This window comes from Coturnix japonica, unplaced genomic scaffold, assembly GCF_054131305.1.
Source record: "Coturnix japonica strain WE unplaced genomic scaffold, WE-NBRP24 Scf070, whole genome shotgun sequence".
Taxonomy (NCBI): domain Eukaryota; kingdom Metazoa; phylum Chordata; class Aves; order Galliformes; family Phasianidae; genus Coturnix; species Coturnix japonica.
The window spans coordinates 352814-372117 of NW_028188973.1; the positions used below are offsets into that span (position 1 = coordinate 352814).

The following is a 19304-nucleotide window of genomic DNA, read 5'->3' on the forward strand; positions in this document are numbered from 1 at the left end:
TTATCTTGGTGATTGTGTTTTATTTAGAGAGAAAATACAGTATTTTGTCTGTTTTGTGGTTTTGATTTTTAATAAATAATTGAAGGGGAAAGGGTCTGGCCTGTCACTCCTTTAGAGTATAAGCAGTTGTGTGCTAAATGCTGCTTTTAAGCATCTATCTTGTCTGTCTTGTGTGTCTTTCCATTTACAGGACATAGTGACAGTAACACTTGAAGTCCTAGGAAATATTAAGGAAGAAAACCTTAATCTCTTTATACAGGTAAATATGAATACATCGCAGTCAAGTGCGAAATCACTGTGTCCTTTTGTAGAAAATCATCTTACGCTGTTGTGTTTGTGAAAACATTTTTCCTCTTTGTAGAATCTTCTGTGGGAAAAGAATGTGAAAGATAGGACTGGATGTACCACGGATGTCATAAGACTGAAGGTTTGCCTGAAACTTCCAACCTCTTTGTTTTGTGCTTTCCCTCTTTTTAAATGGAAAGAAACTGCAGTGTATTGTCAGCCACATACAGGTCAAAGAGCAGACAAAAGAGAGAACATCAGTTTGTCATTGATCCATATAGAGACACTTAAATACCTGCCAGCCAATGTGACCACTCAAGGTAGCTGACAGAGAAGCAAACCACAGTACTACTTGCTGTGTAGTGAAAGGGGAGACTTGCAGTCCCAAACATGAGTGGGACAGGATGAATGATCAGGACATAAGTGAAAGGAGGTGATGTTGTTTTCCCCTCCTTTGCTCTGAAAGGTCTCATCCATTTCACCTAGATGGCTCCTTATCTAGGGATGTAGTTACAGGTTTCTGTCCATGATTACAGTTATTGGCATAATAAACAGAAGTTTAATTGAGTGTAACAATGCAGCACAGTGCTAGCTATGGTCCCCCTAAAATTTTTTGATTACATCAGGCTGCAGTTTTAAAGATGTGATTTACACATAAGTGTATTCATCCCCGTGTACGATTCATTGCATAGTTCTGAGGTGAACGTTGGTGATGCTTGAGGATATACTTTCATTTTCCTTAAACCACAAAGCTAAGTAAATGATAAAAAAGTCGATTGCATGATTAGACAAGGTCTAAGGAAAACAATCAAATGTGCTGTGATTTGTTTCCTGAGAACATATGTGTGTCACAGGCAGCAAGGTAATTATTTCTACTTCACTGGAAGAAAGGTTTATTTCTTGACAAGTAGAACAACAGCAGCATAAAGCCGGCAGTGCTGATGCACTTCAAGCTGTCTGTTGTACTCATTAGCTGTACTGCTGATTAGAAGTATGCTTCTGTTGTACTGAGCTTTGGGATCCGAGTAATATTTACATTCTATTTTAGACAGTTTTCAAGTGATGAAAACTCTTTTAGTGCAACGTTTGGCATGTGAGTTAATGGACTTAGTTTTGAAGGTATTCCATTGTTAATTCCATTGCTAGTCATTTCACCACACAGATATTTGTTCTTTCTCAGCTATTGAGAGATTCTGTTTCAAGACAGTGTAAGTGTTAAGCATGAGAACTCAGTGGGAACAGACTCAGCATTTTTGCCTATTTTACATCACCTTGGACAGGTGATGAGGCTTTCATAGAGACATATATCATACATACAATCAAAGTGGCATGGTAGGAGATGACATTTAAATTTGCACAAATATTCCAGGTAACGGTTTAAATGAGAAGCTGAAGGCAGAGTATAGCAAAGTATAATTATTAATTGTAAGAATGGTTGTTACAAGAGATGACTCTGTTGCATTGTTATTTTGATCAACCTCTGCATATTTGTCAGAGGTTTTTCCCTGCTCTGTGTACTTGTAAAGTTGTTTTGTTTTTCTTTTTTTCTCCGTAAGTATTTTGTTTTTAAAGGTTTGTTTATATACTCTAACAGTTATTTTTCTGGTAAGGGACTGGTATCTATTCAAGGCAAATCTCATCAAGAGATAGTCCAAGGTGTCCATGAGCTGTATGATCTGGAAGAGACTGCAATAGAATGGAAAGAAGATGAAAAAAGAACCAATAGGTTCATTCCCAGGGTGAGAGAGTGAGGCAGACTACTACATACTGGATCGGATTAACAGCTGATGTAGTTGCCTGGAAGTAGAATAAAATGTCAGGTAACAGAGGCATCTAAGTAAAGTGTACTGAAAGAACAGACCTACAGAACAGCGAGGATTGGTAAGTGCAGAAATAGTTTTTCATTTCTAGCTTTTTCATTGATAGTTGGCCATAAAAATAGTTCCTTACAATGTAGTCACTTAAGCGGTATGAATGAAAATCATACATTGTGTAAAATGATTTTGGCATAGTTTAAATGCAAATTAATTTGAGCATTTTTTAAACATGCTTAATCCATCTGTTTTAATTATTGTCTAGCACTTGAGACAGGAGAAGCCAGAAGGCCTTGTCAATGAAGCATCTCGGTATGGATATCAAAACCACTTTTTTAATCATAGTCAGTGACTGCACTGTGCGGAAGATCATTCAAAATTGATTCTTTTTCTTTTCTAAGGTTTTCCCCTCCCTTGCTTTTAAACAAAGGTAGAAAACAAAACTTACTCTGTACTTCATTTGATCATTCTGCTTAGATATGAATTTTCTAATAAGTAGGTTGATCTGAAAATAATGCCTCCTCTTTTTTTCCATGGAAACTACAACAGATGGAGTACAAATAACAGGTTGAAAGAAGCTCAACTTTCAGCTACAAAAACAGTTTTCAGTATAGTCTCCTCACCATTAGCTATACATTTTTGCTAGCAGTGAAAAAGCCTCAGCATGCTGTGCTTGTAAACATTTCAGTGGCCATGGCTTGTCTTTCATGTCACTGGCTGCTGCTACTTATGTCTCCTGAAATGCACAAGCCACAAGTCACCTCAAGAAGCTAATACTGTAGTCATTCCATGATGTTTTAGTTGGCTGATGGTTTGGTTAATGTTTGCCTTCCTGTACTAACTAACAATCTAGTAATTTTACAGCGCTATGAGAGACATACTGCTTCTGCCTTACAAAAAACTGCTTGTTCAAGGTATTCCTTTTTTCTTTTTCCAAATGCATAGGCAGGTTGCATTAGCTGATCTTGTAATCGTCAATAAAACGGATTTGGTTTCAAGGGAAGAATTGAATAAAGTCAGACCAACTGTCAGGTATGAAATTTCTGGTATAACCGTGACATTGTACATGCTCAAATGTTATTAGAAATTAGATCTCATGATTGTTCCAACAGATCGTGTAGTGAAAAAGAGCAGTGAGAAAGCAGTGAAAAAGAGTCTGCGCCTTTCTGGAGATGTTTCCAGTGCATTTCTGTGCTTCCACAGTATTATCGGCTTGCCTAAGTAAGATTTGATGTTACCTGCTCAGAAGTGTAGAATTATAGAATAGAATCAAAGAATGCTTTTAAGTTGGAAGGAACCTTCAAGGACCATTGACTCCAACCTCTGGCTCTACTCAGGACCACCCAAAATTCCAATTCTATGTCTGAGAGCTTTCTCCAAATGTTCCTTGAACTCTGGCTGCTTGGGGCTGTTCCATGTCTACCGCCCTCTGGTGAAGAACCTTTTCCCAATACCCAACCTGACCCTCTTCTGGTGCAACTCCACACCGTTTCCTTGGCTAAATTAGGCCTAACAAATGCCTTATAATAGACCTTTGTCTTAAGTGCTCACATTCTTATACTATTGGGCAGCTGTTGCCATTTGTCTGAGTTAACTACGGGGGGCAATGTCTGCTAGTCCATACATGTTTATTAGCAAATATAAAGGGGTATGGAAGATATCTGAATAATTGTCATGGATGTAAAAGAACAAATGGGCTGAATCAAAGCAGTGTTCAAAGGTGTGTTCCATCTTTCTCAGTACCCTGACAGACAAAATGGAATATTGAGAAATACTTTGCAACGTTATTTGTGGTTCAGACTCTTGAGAATTCTTAACCTTGCAGCTTGTACTGAGAGAAGAAAAATGCTCTGTTCAGTAGTAGTATTTTATTGTCAGAAGTTGTGAATTTTGACCTTGGTTCGGCTATAAAATGTCACAAAAGCAAACTTTTTCTTGATGCCTCTTGGACTGTAAAACATTGAGTAACAGTGTGAGAGATGTCGTTATGTTTCTTGTATTGCTCTACATTGTTAAATTGTTCAATCGATATATTACAGTTGCGTTTGCACCTCATTTTGCTTTTTTCTATTTGTTTTAGGTCAATAAATGGACTTGTCGAAATTTTGGAGACACAAAGGTCGAGGTATTAGATTAACCTGTATTCCAACAAGTACCAAATCCTGTCCCACTGACATTATTTTTACAAAGCTTTCATTATGATCTGTTGGCTGTGCACATGCATACCTACCTGTACTGTGTTTTAATGTGTGCTTGTGTTCGAAGAGGTACAGAACGATTGTTCCCATCAGAGAATTAGATAACACTTAGGCATCCAATACAAATCACATCTTTCAGAAAACGCATTCTTGTGTGGTTTTTTTTTTGTTTGTTTGTTTGTTTAGTATTAATTTATTTTTTAACTGTATTCACTAAAATTCTCTTTTTATGCTCCCATATTACTGTACAGCTGAAAGCTGCTTTACTCCATGGTAGATAGCACTGACTGCTGACATCTGAAAATAGGGCTAGCTTCTGGTGCTTTGCATTGGAATAAGAGATCAGGAAAAAAAACCAACAAACATGAACAATTATTTATATGTTTAAAAATGAGTAATCGAAGCTTCAGTACACATAATTCTTACATGCAGTGAAAATACAAAGCTTTCTTTCTCTCCCTATCTGTGCAGAGTTGATCTTTCCAATGTGCCGGACCTGCATGCTTTAGACAGTCTATCTGGAATCAGGTATGGCCATAATTTCACTTTTATTAAAAGTAATGCTCATTGCATAGATACACGCATGAAGTAGGTACATTTACATTTAGGCAGAGTCTGCATCTGAATTTCTGTTGCATGTTCTAGTTCAGACACTTGTTTACAATTCTCAGTAAGAGTAAGAAGTAATAGAAAGAGGATGTTTTTCCACTTGAGATACATGCAGCAAAAGATTGTAGGGTTTGTAAAATGAAATGAGAGCCAAAGCACCCATGATTGTTTGGCGTTTTCCCCCCGTTTCCCTTGTTGAGGCTTTAAGTTGTCCATTAGTACTACTAGTAATCAATAAGATCTCAGTGCTTTTTTCTGGTTCTCTTAAAACTCAGAGGATTTAATTTTTTTCTTGCTTTACATTGTGATGAACTGGAGACCTTAGTTTTCACAGGAAACTCTGAGTTCCACAACAACCTAAGCCTTGGAAATGTTGTTCAGCGTGTTCCTGGATCCGTTATGTCCTCTGGTTCTTTTATGACTAAGAGGCTCAGCTTTAAATTAGGAAGCACTGCACAGTGTGCAGTGGGAATTAGCTTTGGGAATGAGTTAAGTAGAAAGTGGTGTATAGTATTTCACTTCATTTTATACTGCACATTTTACTCTTAGAAGCAATGGCTTTGTTCCTTTTTTACTTCCTAACATAGTTTCAAAAAGTGATGCCCAACAAATCATCCCACAGATGTCAGAAGTTACTTTTTTGTTTTATAAAGATGTAAGAGTGTAAAATGTAGATAGAAGTCCATGGCGACTTACTCTATGATGGTTAAAAGTTAGTAGGTCGTACTACTAGCCTTGTTGTGAAAATGGGTCTCCTAAGTCTTTCTTGTAAGACACTGACAGCTGAGTTAGAACAAAGCGTTTCTAACCATAACAGACTCTCTTGGCCCAAGGACAGCTTGAATCCAACCAGAAATGACCATCCAATAGGTCACTCCTTGCTTTATCACTCTTAGGTCAGAATTTTTTTCCTAATCTAGAAAGGAAATCCGTAATTGTTCTGTACATTACTATAGTCAAATTAGAGAATTGACAGTGGAATTCCAGCAGTTAATCTGTGGCAGACTTCCTATCACAGATCATTTGAAAGATCAAACAAACATAATTAAACATAACTATTCTGAGATTAAAGCTGAATTAACAGTTGAAAATTACTTTGATAACAGCACTTTAGTTTTGGTCTGCAGTACTGAAGAGTTTGTGTAGATCTTGTTTGAGATAATGACACTGCATCCATCCAGTGCAAATGCAACATCTGCTTGTTTACAGCTTGCAGAAAAAATTGGAGAGTATGAAGACAACAGATGCACATCTCGACAAGGTAATTACAACAAGCACTGCTTCAGTCTCGCTGTTAGAAGATAGTTCAGGATAACTGCAACCATGGCATACTAATCATCTTATTTTTTCAGAAGGTTTCAGGTAGAGAATAGTATGTTTAAGATCTCTGCAATATTACACTGAATGCCATGTACTTTGATATAGATAGATAGTAAATGTATATACTGAGTTCTGCTTTCAAATATGGTTTAAGAGTTCTATTGTTGGAAACAGTGTTCTTGTACATGGAGAGCATTACTACAACAGACAAGTAATACTATTCTTTCAATATTTGTCCTTATTGAGCAATTGAGATTTGAGAATTGAGCCCTATACTTACACCTGATATTTATCCCGTAGGTCGAAATGATGTCAGTGTTTGTAGATATTGGGGAGTTGCTGTTCACAACTTTGCATTAATTAAGGTGTTAGAGAGACACATTCTGTGAGTGCTTCCCTTCGTTTTTACACAGAAAATCAACAGATCAACCTGTAACAGTGAATTAGGTTTTCCTATAAATTTGATATAAATCCTATAATGGCACGTGTGCTAGAAGGTTAGGAATGTGAAATGCTTTGTTTTTCCAGATATGTAACCCAGCTTTTATTTATGTCAGGGTAGAATCTCCTCTCTTGCTCTGTGCAATAAAACAATCCTTGCATATTACAGTGTAAATTGCATTTTTATCTTGGTGATTGTGTTTTATTTAGAGAGAAAATACAGTATTTTGTCTGTTTTGTGGTTTTGATTTTTAATAAATAATTGAAGGGGAAAGGGTCTGGCCTGTCACTCCTTTAGAGTATAAGCAGTTGTGTGCTAAATGCTGCTTTTAAGCATCTATCTTGTCTGTCTTGTGTGTCTTTCCATTTACAGGACATAGTGACAGTAACACTTGAAGTCCTAGGAAATATTAAGGAAGAAAACCTTAATCTCTTTATACAGGTAAATATGAATACATCGCAGTCAAGTGCGAAATCACTGTGTCCTTTTGTAGAAAATCATCTTACGCTGTTGTGTTTGTGAAAACATTTTTCCTCTTTGTAGAATCTTCTGTGGGAAAAGAATGTGAAAGATAGGACTGGATGTACCATGGATGTCATAAGACTGAAGGTTTGCCTGAAACTTCCAACCTCTTTGTTTTGTGCTTTCCCTCTTTTTAAATGGAAAGAAACTGCAGTGTATTGTCAGCCACATACAGGTCAAAGAGCAGACAAAAGAGAGAACATCAGTTTGTCATTGATCCATGTAGAGACACTTAAATACCTGCCAGCCAATGTGACCACTCAAGCTAGCTGACAGAGAAGCAAACCACAGTACTACTTGCTGTGTAGTGAAAGGGGAGACTTGCAGTCCCAAACATGAGTGGGACAGGATGAATGATCAGGACATAAGTGAAAGGAGGTGATGTTGTTTTCCCCTCCTTTGCTCTGAAAGGTCTCATCCATTTCACCTAGATGGCTCCTTATCTAGGGATGTAGTTACAGGTTTCTGTCCATGATTACAGTTATTGGCATAATAAACAGAAGTTTAATTGAGTGTAACAATGCAGCACAGTGCTAGCTATGGTCCCCCTAAAATTTTTTGATTACATCAGGCTGCAGTTTTAAAGATGTGATTTACACATAAGTGTATTCATCCCCGTGTACGATTCATTGCATAGTTCTGAGGTGAACGTTGGTGATGCTTGAGGATATACTTTCATTTTCCTTAAACCACAAAGCTAAGTAAATGATAAAAAAGTCGATTGTATGATTAGACAAGGTCTAAGGAAAACAATCAAATGTGCTGTGATTTGTTTCCTGAGAACATATGTGTGTCACAGGCAGCAAGGTAATTATTTCTACTTCACTGGAAGAAAGGTTTATTTCTTGACAAGTAGAACAACAGCAGCATAAAGCCGGCAGTGCTGATGCACTTCAAGCTGTCTGTTGTACTCATTAGCTGTACTGCTGATTAGAAGTATGCTTCTGTTGTACTGAGCTTTGGGATCCGAGTAATATTTACATTCTATTTTAGACAGTTTTCAAGTGATGAAAACTCTTTTAGTGCAACGTTTGGCATGTGAGTTAATGGACTTAGTTTTGAAGGTATTCCATTGTTAATTCCATTGCTAGTCATTTCACCACACAGATATTTGTTCTTTCTCAGCTATTGAGAGATTCTGTTTCAAGACAGTGTAAGTGTTAAGCATGAGAACTCAGTGGGAACAGACTCAGCATTTTTGCCTATTTTACATCACCTTGGACAGGTGATGAGGCTTTCATAGAGACATATATCATACATACAATCAAAGTGGCATGGTAGGAGATGACATTTAAATTTGCACAAATATTCCAGGTAACGGTTTAAATGAGAAGCTGAAGGCAGAGTATAGCAAAGTATAATTATTAATTGTAAGAATGGTTGTTACAAGAGATGACTCTGTTGCATTGTTATTTTGATCAACCTCTGCATATTTGTCAGAGGTTTTTCCCTGCTCTGTGTACTTGTAAAGTTGTTTTGTTTTTCTTTTTTTCTCCGTAAGTATTTTGTTTTTAAAGGTTTGTTTATATACTCTAACAGTTATTTTTCTGGTAAGGGACTGGTATCTATTCAAGGCAAATCTCATCAAGAGATAGTCCAAGGTGTCCATGAGCTGTATGATCTGGAAGAGACTGCAATAGAATGGAAAGAAGATGAAAAAAGAACCAATAGGTTCATTCCCAGGGTGAGAGAGTGAGGCAGACTACTACATACTGGATCGGATTAACAGCTGATGTAGTTGCCTGGAAGTAGAATAAAATGTCAGGTAACAGAGGCATCTAAGTAAAGTGTACTGAAAGAACAGACCTACAGAACAGCGAGGATTGGTAAGTGCAGAAATAGTTTTTCATTTCTAGCTTTTTCATTGATAGTTGGCCATAAAAATAGTTCCTTACAATGTAGTCACTTAAGCGGTATGAATGAAAATCATACATTGTGTAAAATGATTTTGGCATAGTTTAAATGCAAATTAATTTGAGCATTTTTTAAACATGCTTAATCCATCTGTTTTAATTATTGTCTAGCACTTGAGACAGGAGAAGCCAGAAGGCCTTGTCAATGAAGCATCTCGGTATGGATATCAAAACCACTTTTTTAATCATAGTCAGTGACTGCACTGTGCGGAAGATCATTCAAAATTGATTCTTTTTCTTTTCTAAGGTTTTCCCCTCCCTTGCTTTTAAACAAAGGTAGAAAACAAAACTTACTCTGTACTTCATTTGATCATTCTGCTTAGATATGAATTTTCTAATAAGTAGGTTGATCTGAAAATAATGCCTCCTCTTTTTTTCCATGGAAACTACAACAGATGGAGTACAAATAACAGGTTGAAAGAAGCTCAACTTTCAGCTACAAAAACAGTTTTCAGTATAGTCTCCTCACCATTAGCTATACATTTTTGCTAGCAGTGAAAAAGCCTCAGCATGCTGTGCTTGTAAACATTTCAGTGGCCATGGCTTGTCTTTCATGTCACTGGCTGCTGCTACTTATGTCTCCTGAAATGCACAAGCCACAAGTCACCTCAAGAAGCTAATACTGTAGTCATTCCATGATGTTTTAGTTGGCTGATGGTTTGGTTAATGTTTGCCTTCCTGTACTAACTAACAATCTAGTAATTTTACAGCGCTATGAGAGACATACTGCTTCTGCCTTACAAAAAACTGCTTGTTCAAGGTATTCCTTTTTTCTTTTTCCAAATGCATAGGCAGGTTGCATTAGCTGATCTTGTAATCGTCAATAAAACGGATTTGGTGTCAAGGGAAGAATTGAATAAAGTCAGACCAACTGTCAGGTATGAAATTTCTGGTATAACCGTGACATTGTACATGCTCAAATGTTATTAGAAATTAGATCTCATGATTGTTCCAACAGATCGTGTAGTGAAAAAGAGCAGTGAGAAAGCAGTGAAAAAGAGTCTGCCCCTTTCTGGAGATGTTTCCAGTGCATTTCTGTGCTTCCACAGTATTATCGGCTTGCCTAAGTAAGATTTGATGTTACCTGCTCAGAAGTGTAGAATTATAGAATAGAATCAAAGAATGCTTTTAAGTTGGAAGGAACCTTCAAGGACCATTGACTCCAACCTCTGGCTCTACTCAGGACCACCCAAAATTCCAATTCTATGTCTGAGAGCTTTCTCCAAATGTTCCTTGAACTCTGGCTGCTTGGGGCTGTTCCATGTCTACCGCCCTCTGGTGAAGAACCTTTTCCCAATACCCAACCTGACCCTCTTCTGGTGCAACTCCACACCGTTTCCTTGGCTAAATTAGGCCTAACAAATGCCTTATAATAGACCTTTGTCTTAAGTGCTCACATTCTTATACTATTGGGCAGCTGTTGCCATTTGTCTGAGTTAACTACGGGGGGCAATGTCTGCTAGTCCATACATGTTTATTAGCAAATATAAAGGGGTATGGAAGATATCTGAATAATTGTCATGGATGTAAAAGAACAAATGGGCTGAATCAAAGCAGTGTTCAAAGGTGTGTTCCATCTTTCTCAGTACCCTGACAGACAAAATGGAATATTGAGAAATACTTTGCAACGTTATTTGTGGTTCAGACTCTTGAGAATTCTTAACCTTGCAGCTTGTACTGAGAGAAGAAAAATGCTCTGTTCAGTAGTAATATTTTATTGTCAGAAGTTGTGAATTTTGACCTTGGTTCGGCTATAAAATGTCACAAAAGCAAACTTTTTCTTGATGCCTCTTGGACTGTAAAACATTGAGTAACAGTGTGAGAGATGTCGTTATGTTTCTTGTATTGCTCTACATTGTTAAATTGTTCAATCGATATATTACAGTTGCGTTTGCACCTCATTTTGCTTTTTTCTATTTGTTTTAGGTCAATAAATGGACTTGTCGAAATTTTGGAGACACAAAGGTCGAGGTATTAGATTAACCTGTATTCCAACAAGTACCAAATCCTGTCCCACTGACATTATTTTTACAAAGCTTTCATTATGATCTGTTGGCTGTGCACATGCATACCTACCTGTACTGTGTTTTAATGTGTGCTTGTGTTCAAAGAGGTACAGAACGATTGTTCCCATCAGAGAATTAGATAACACTTAGGCATCCAATACAAATCACATCTTTCAGAAAACGCATTCTTGTGTGGTTTTTTTTTTGTTTGTTTGTTTGTTTAGTATTAATTTATTTTTTAACTGTATTCACTAAAATTCTCTTTTTATGCTCCCATATTACTGTACAGCTGAAAGCTGCTTTACTCCATGGTAGATAGCACTGACTGCTGACATCTGAAAATAGGGCTAGCTTCTGCTGCTTTGCATTGGAATAAGAGATCAGGAAAAAAAACCAACAAACATGAACAATTATTTATATGTTTAAAAATGAGTAATCGAAGCTTCAGTACACATAATTCTTACATGCAGTGAAAATACAAAGCTTTCTTTCTCTCCCTATCTGTGCAGAGTTGATCTTTCCAATGTGCCGGACCTGCATGCTTTAGACAGTCTATCTGGAATCAGGTATGGCCATAATTTCACTTTTATTAAAAGTAATGCTCATTGCATAGATACACGCATGAAGTAGGTACATTTACATTTAGGCAGAGTCTGCATCTGAATTTCTGTTGCATGTTCTAGTTCAGACACTTGTTTACAATTCTCAGTAAGAGTAAGAAGTAATAGAAAGAGGATGTTTTTCCACTTGAGATACATGCAGCAAAAGATTGTAGGGTTTGTAAAATGAAATGAGAGCCAAAGCACCCATGATTGTTTGGCGTTTTCCCCCCGTTTCCCTTGTTGAGGCTTTAAGTTGTCCATTAGTACTACTAGTAATCAATAAGATCTCAGTGCTTTTTTCTGGTTCTCTTAAAACTCAGAGGATTTAATTTTTTTCTTGCTTTACATTGTGATGAACTGGAGACCTTAGTTGTCTCAGGAAACTCTGAGTTCCACAACAACCTAAGCCTTGGAAATGTTGTTCAGCGTGTTCCTGGATCCGTTATGTCCTCTGGTTCTTTTATGACTAAGAGGCTCAGCTTTAAATTAGCAAACACTGCACAGTGTGCAGTGGGAATTAGCTTTGGGAATGAGTTAAGTAGAAAGTGGTGTATAGTATTTCACTTCATTTTATACTGCACATTTTACTCTTAGAAGCAATGGCTTTGTTCATTTTTTACTTCCTAACATAGTTTCAAAAAGTGGTGCCCAACAAATCATCCCACAGATGTCAGAAGTTACTTTTTTGTTTTATAAAGATGTAAGAGTGTAAAATGTATATAGAAGTCCATGGCGACTTACTCTGTGATGGTTAAAAGTTAATAGGAGGGTCGTACTACTAGCCTTGTTGTGAAGATGGGTCTCCTAAGTCTTTCTTGTAAGACACTGACAGCTGAGTTAGAACAGAGCGTTTCTAACCATAACAGACTCTCTTGGCCCAAGGACAGCTTTAATCCAACCAGAAATGACCATCCAATAGGTCACTCCTTGCTTTATCACTCTTAGGTCAGAATTTTTTTCCTAATCTAGAAAGGAAATCCGTAATTGTTCTGTACATTACTATAGTCAAATTAGATAATTGACAGTGGAATTCCAGCAGTTAATCTGTGGCAGACTTCCTATCACAGATCATTTGAAAGATCAAACAAACATAATTAAACATAACTATTCTGAGATTAAAGCTGAATTAACAGTTGAAAATTACTTTGATAACAGCACTTTAGTTTTGGTCTGCAGTACTGAAGAGTTTGTGTAGATCTTGTTTGAGATAATGACATTGCATCCATCCAGTGCAAATGCAACATCTGCTTGTTTACAGCTTGCAGAAAAAATTGGAGAGTATGAAGACAACAGATGCACATCTCGACAAGGTAATTACAACAAGCACTGCTTCAGTCTCGCTGTTAGAAGATAGTTCAGGATAACTGCAACCATGGCATACTAATCATCTTATTTTTTCAGAAGGTTTCAGGTAGAGAATAGTATGTTTAAGATCTCTGCAATATTACACTGAATGCCATGTACTTTGATATAGATAGATAGTAAATGTATATACTGAGTTCTGCTTTCAAATATGGCTTAAGAGTAATTCACAACATCCTTCTCTCCACATTGGGAAGATATAAATTTGATTGGTGAACTTTTCTATGAATGAAGAATTGGATGTAGGATTGGGTCCAGAGACAGCTTGTCAGTGGCTCAATGTCTGGATGGAGTTTGGTGATGATTGGTGCCCGCTCTACAAAACTGACAGAACAACACCGTTTTTATCAGGACACACTCTGTAAGATTTACTTTTTCTTTAATTATTTATTTTTTAATTTTTTTCCTTTGCCAAAGAAAAGTGGGAGTGTCATCAGCTTTTCCATAGCACAGGATCAGCTTAAGTCAAGGTCTCTTCTCTTCTCTTTTCTCTTCTTTTCTCTTTTCTCTTCTTTTCTCTTCTTTTCTTTTCTTTTCTTTTTTTTTCTCTTCTCTTCTCTTCTCTTCTCTTCTCTTCTCTTCTCTTCTCTTCTCTTCTCTTCTCTTCTCTTCTCTTCTCTTCTCTTCTCTTCTCTTCTCTTCTCTTCTCTTCTCTTCTCTTCTCTTCTCTTTTCTTTTCTTTTCTTTTCTTCTTTTCTTTCCTTTCCTTTATTTTCCTTTTCCCTTCTCTTCTCTTCTCTTCTCTTCTCTTCTCTTCTCTTCTCTTCTCTTCTCTTCTCTTCTCTTCTCTTCTCTTCTCTTCTCTTCTCTTTCTCTTCTCTTCTTCTTCTCTTCTCTTCTCTTCTCTTCTCTTCTCTTCTCTTCTCTTTTCTCTTCTCTCTTCTCTACTTTTCTCTACTTTTCTCTACTTTTCTTCTCTTTTCCCCTTTCCTTTCCTTTCCTTTCCTTTCCTTTCCTTTCCTTTCCTTTCCTTTCCTTTCCTTTCCTTTCCTTTCCTTTCCTTTCCTTTCCTTTCCTTTCCTTTCCTTTCCTTTCCTTTCCTTTCCTTTCCTTTCCTTTCCTTTCCTTTCCTTTCCTTTCCTTTCCTTTCCTTTTTTCTTTTCTTCCCTTCCCTTCCCTTCCCTTCCCTTCCCTTCCCTTCCCTTCCCTTCCCTTCCCTTCCCTTCCTTCCCTTCCCTTCCCTTCCCTTCCCTTCCCTTCCCTTCCCTTCCCTTCCCTTCCCTTCCCTTCCCTTCCCTTCCCATTCCCATTCCCATTCCTTTCCTTTCTTCCTTTTTTTTTTTAATCCTCTATTCCCTCTCCTCCTCTCCCACCCCCTCCCCTTCTCTCCCCTCCTGTCCTCTCCCTTCCCATCCTTACCCCTCTTTTTCTTTTTCTTCCCCCTTTTCATATTTTTCTAATTCTTCTCCAATTCTTCTTCTCTATCTTCATTTTTTCTTCTTCTGCCTTGCTTTTTTCTCTATTTTCATTTTCGTTGCAACTTTCTTAAAATTTTTCACATTCTTCATTATTTCTTGCTTTTCATCTTTCTTTTCTTTTTTTTCTATTCCTCTTCCTTTTCCTCTCCCATTTCCCCCCCTGTTTTCTTTTGCTTTTGGTTCTCCTTACCCTATTTGTTTTTCTTTTCCTTCCCCATTTTCTGTTCTCCTTTCTCTTTTTCTTCCCTATTTAATTTTCATTTTCTCTTCCTTCCCTCTTTATACTTTTTTTTTTTAATTTCCCCTTTATGTTTCCCTTTCCCCTTCCTTTTCCCTTTCCTTGTCTTACTTTTCTTTATATTTTTCCTTTTTTTAAATTTTTCTTTCTTTTCTTCTTCTTCTCCCCTTCTTTCCTTTGGCTTTTTTTTTTTTTTCTTTCTTCCCCTCTTTGTTTCTTCTTTCTCCCCCATTTTCTTTCTCTTCTCCTTTTTCTATTCTTTTTCTTCCCTATTATCATTCTTCTTCTATTTTCTTCCCTGTTTTCTTCCCTCTTTTTTCTCCCTTTATCTTTACTTTCCCCTTTTGTTTTTGTTTTTTTTGCCCTATTTCTTTTTCTTTACCCTTTTCTTCCCTATCTTCATTTATTTTTTCTTCTTTCTTGCTTTCTTTTTAATTTTCATTTTCTTTCCATTTTTCCTCCCCTTATCTCATTCTTTTTTATTTCTTGCTTTTCTTCTCTCTTTTCTTTTTTCCTCCTTTTTATTGTTCTTTTTCTTCCTACTTTTAAAAGCTTGATATCTTTTTTCTTATTTTCTTCCCCCCTTTTTTTTGTTCCCATATATTCTTTACTTCTTTTCCTCTTCCTTTTCCATTTCCCCCCCTATTTTCTATTGCTATTGGTTCTTCTTACCCTGTTTTTCTTTTGCTTCTCCCACTTCTGTTCTTTTTCGTTTTTCTTCCCTATTTCATTTTCATTTTCTATTCCACCTTTGCTTCCCTCCTTTTTCTTGCCCTTCTTTTTTTCTTCCCCTTTATGTTTCCCTTCTTCTTTTCTATTTCCTTTCCTTTTCTTTTCTTTTCTTTTCTTTTCTTTCTTTTCTTTTCTTTTCTTTTCTTTTCTTTTCTTTTCTTTTCTTTTCTTTTCTTTTCTTTTCTTTTCTTTTTCTTTTCTTTTCTTTTCTTTTCTTTTCTTTTCTCTTCTTTTCTCTTCTTTCTTTCTCTTTTCTTCTTTTTCTTCCCTATTATCATTCTTGTCTATTTTCTTCCCTGTTTTCTTCCCTCTTTCTTCTTCCACTTTTATCTTTACTCTCCACTTTCTGTTTCCGTTTTTTTTTCCTATTTATTTTTTTTTGAACTTTTTGTTCCCTATCTTCCTTTTATTTTTCTCCTTTCATGCTTTTTTTAATTTTCATTTTCTTTCCATTTTTCCTCCCCATTTCTCCTTCTTTTTTATTTCTTGCTTTTCTTCTCTATTTTCTTCCCCCCCCCCCTTTTTTAACTTTTTTTCCTAGTCTTAAAAACTTGATAATTTATTTCATAATAAATGTTTCTTCCCTTACCCCCCGCCCCCTTTTTTTTTGTTCCCATTTATTTTTACTTCTTTTCCTCTTCCTTTTACATTCTCCCCCCCCCCCCCCCTTTCAATTTTTTTTTGGCGTTTGGTTCTTTTACACTACTTGTTTTTCTTTTGCTTCTCCCAATTACTCTTTTTTTTTCCTTTTCTTCAATATTTAATGTTCTTATTCTATTTTCTTCCCTATTTCCTTCCCTATATTTATTGCTCTCATTTTTTTCTATCCCTTTATGTTTCCCTTTTTTCCCTATTTATTTACGTTACCCCTTTATTCCCTATCTTCATTTTATTTTTCTTCTCTCTTGCTTTCTTTTTAATTTTCATTTTCTTCCCATTTTTCTTCCCCTTATCTCATTCTTTTTTATTGATTTCCTTTCCTTTCCTTTTTTTTCCTTTCCTTTCTTTTCCTTTCCTTTCCTTTCCTTTCCTTTCCTTTCCTTTCCTTTCCTTTCCTTTCCTTTCCTTTCCTTTCCTTTCCTTTCCTTTCCTTTCCTTTCCTTTCCTTTCCTTTCCTTTCCTTTCCTTTCCTTTCCTTTCCTTTCCTTTCCTTTCCTTTCCTTTCCTTTCCTTTCCTTTCCTTTCCTATACTTTCCTTTCCTTTCCTATGCTTTCCTTTCCTTTCCTATACTTTCCTTTCCTTTCATACTTTCCTTTGCTTTCCTTTCTTTTTTTGCTTTCCCTTTCCTTTTCTGTATACTTTCTGTATACTTTCTTTAAACTTACCCATTCCTTTCATTTATACTTTCTTATCCTTTCCAATATACTTACCTTTGCTTTCCTTTCTTTTATACTTTCCCTTTCCTTTTCTGTATACTTTCTTTTCCTTTACACTTTGATTTCAATTCCTATTTTTAAACTTAGCCTCTCCTTTCATTTATACTTTCCTTTCATACTTACCTTTGCTTTCCTATCTTTTATAAATTCCCTTCTTTTATAATTCCCTTCCCTTTGCATTATACCTACATTCCCTTTCTGTTCTGTAACATTTTCCTTTCCACCTTCCTTTCCATTTTTTTTTTTTTTAAATTAACCTTTCCTTTCCTTTTTTATATACTTCCCTATCCTTACAATTCTACATACATTGACTTTCCTTTATACATTGCTTTCCTTTCCATTATATCTACCTTTCCTTTCTTTTCTATTCCCTTCCTTTCCCTTCCTTTATACTTACCTTTGCTTTCCTATCCTTTATAAATTCCCTTCTTTTATAATTCCCTTCCCTTTGCATTATATCTACATTCCCTTTCTGTTCTGTAACATTTTCCCTTAGACCTTCCTTTCCATTCCTTTTTTTTTTTTAAATTAACCTTTCCTTTCCTTTTTTATATACTTCCCTATCCTTACAATTCTACATACATTGACTTTCCTTTATACTTTGCTTTCCTTTCCATTATATCTACCTTTCCTTTCTTTTCAATTCCCTTCCTTTCCCTTCCTTTATACTTAACTTTGCTTCCTTTCTTTTATACTTTCCCTTCCTTTATACTTTCCATTCCCTTATACTTTCCTTTCCATTCCTATTTTTAAACTTACCCATTCCTTTCATTTATACTTTCTTATCCTTTCCAATATACTTACTTTTGCTTTCCTTTCCTTTATACTTTCCCTTTCCTTTTCTGTATACTTTCTTTTCCTTTACACTTTCATTTCAATTCCTATTTTTAAACTTAGCCTCTCCTTTCATTTATACTTTCCTTTCCTTTCACCCTTGCTTTCCTTTCGTTTATAAATTCCCTTCTTTTATAATTCCCTTCCCTTTGCATTATACCTACATTCCCTTTCTGTTCTGTAACATTTTCCTTTAGACCTTCCTTTCCATTCCTTTTTTTTTTTTAAATTAACCTTTCCTTTCCTTTTTTATATACTTCCCTGTACTTACAATTCTACATACATTGATTTTCCTTTATACATTGCTTTCCTTTCCATTATATCTACCTTTCCTTTCTTTTCTATTCCCTTCCTTTCCCTTCCTTTATACTTAACTTTGCTTCCTTTCTTTTATACTTTCCCTTCCTTTATACTTTAATTCCCTTATACTTTCCTTTCCATTCCTATTTTTAAACTTACCAATTCCTTTCATTTATACTTTCTTATCCTTTCCAATATACTTACCTTTGCTTTCCTTTCTTTTATACTTTCCCTTTCCTTTTCTGTATACTTTCTTTTCCTTTACACTTTGATTTCAATTCCTATTTTTAAACTTAGCCTCTCCTTTCATTTATACTTTCCTTTCATACTTACCTTTGCTTTCCTATCTTTTATAAATTCCCTTCTTTTATAATTCCCTTCCCTTTGCATTATACCTACATTCCCTTTCTGTTCTGTAACATTTTCCTTTAGACCTTCCTTTGCATTCCTTTTTTTTTTTTAAATTAACCTTTCCTTTCCTTTTCTATATACTTCCCTATCCTTACAATTCTACATACATTGACTTTCCTTTATACATTGCTTTCCTTTCCATTATATCTACCTTTCTTTTCTATTCCCTTCCTTTCCCTTCCTTTATACTTAACTTTGCTTCCTTTCTTTTATACTTTCCCTTCCTTTATACTTTCCATTCCCTTATACTTTCCTTTCCATTCCTATTTTTAAACTTACCCATTCCTTTCATTTATACTTTCTTATCCTTTCCAATATACTTACCTTTGCTTTCCTTTCTTTTATACTTTCCCTTCCTTTATACTTTCCTTTTCTTTATACTTTCCTTTCCTTTATACTTTTCTTTTCTGTATACTTTCCTTTCCTTTACAATTTCATTTCAATTCCTATTTTTAAACTTAGCCTCTCCTTTCATTTATACTTTCCTTTCCTTTCATACTTACCTTTGCTTTCCTTTCTTTTATAAATTCCCTTCTTTTATAATTCCCTTCCCTTTGCATTATACCTACATTCCCTTTCTGTTCTGTAACATTTTCCCTTAGACCTTCCTTTCCATTCCTTTTTTTTTTTTTAAATTAACCTTTCCTTTCCTTTTTTATATACTTCCCTATCCTTACAATTCTACATACATTGACTTTCCTTTATACTTTGCTTTCCTTTCCATTATATCTACCTTTCCTGTCTTTTCTATTCCCATCCTTTCCCTTCCTTTATACTTACCTTTGCTTCCTTTCTTTTATACTTTCCCTTCTTTTATACTTTCCATTCCCTTATAATTTCCTTTCCATTCCTATTTTTAAACTTACCCATTCCTTTCATTTATACTTTCTTATCCTTTCCAATATACTTACCTTTGCTTTC

The 19304-nt window shown here is 35.7% G+C and overlaps 2 long non-coding RNA genes across 2 annotated transcripts in view; both read left to right on the top strand.

The window, feature by feature from the left end:
• Positions 1–88: 88 nt before the first annotated feature.
• LOC146751633 (uncharacterized) lies at positions 89–6828 on the top strand. Its single transcript, XR_014941317.1, has 2 exons — positions 89–4825; positions 6116–6828. It is a non-coding gene; the product is annotated as an uncharacterized LOC146751633 (long non-coding RNA).
• Positions 6829–7049: 221 nt separating this feature from the next.
• Positions 7050–19304, top strand: part of LOC146751634 (uncharacterized) — a 56118-nt gene continuing 43863 nt past the window's right edge. The window contains exons 1-3 of the long non-coding RNA XR_014941299.1: positions 7050–7109; positions 7212–11675; positions 12970–13434. This is a non-coding gene — a long non-coding RNA (uncharacterized LOC146751634). The remainder of the gene's footprint in view (positions 7110–7211; positions 11676–12969; positions 13435–19304) is intronic.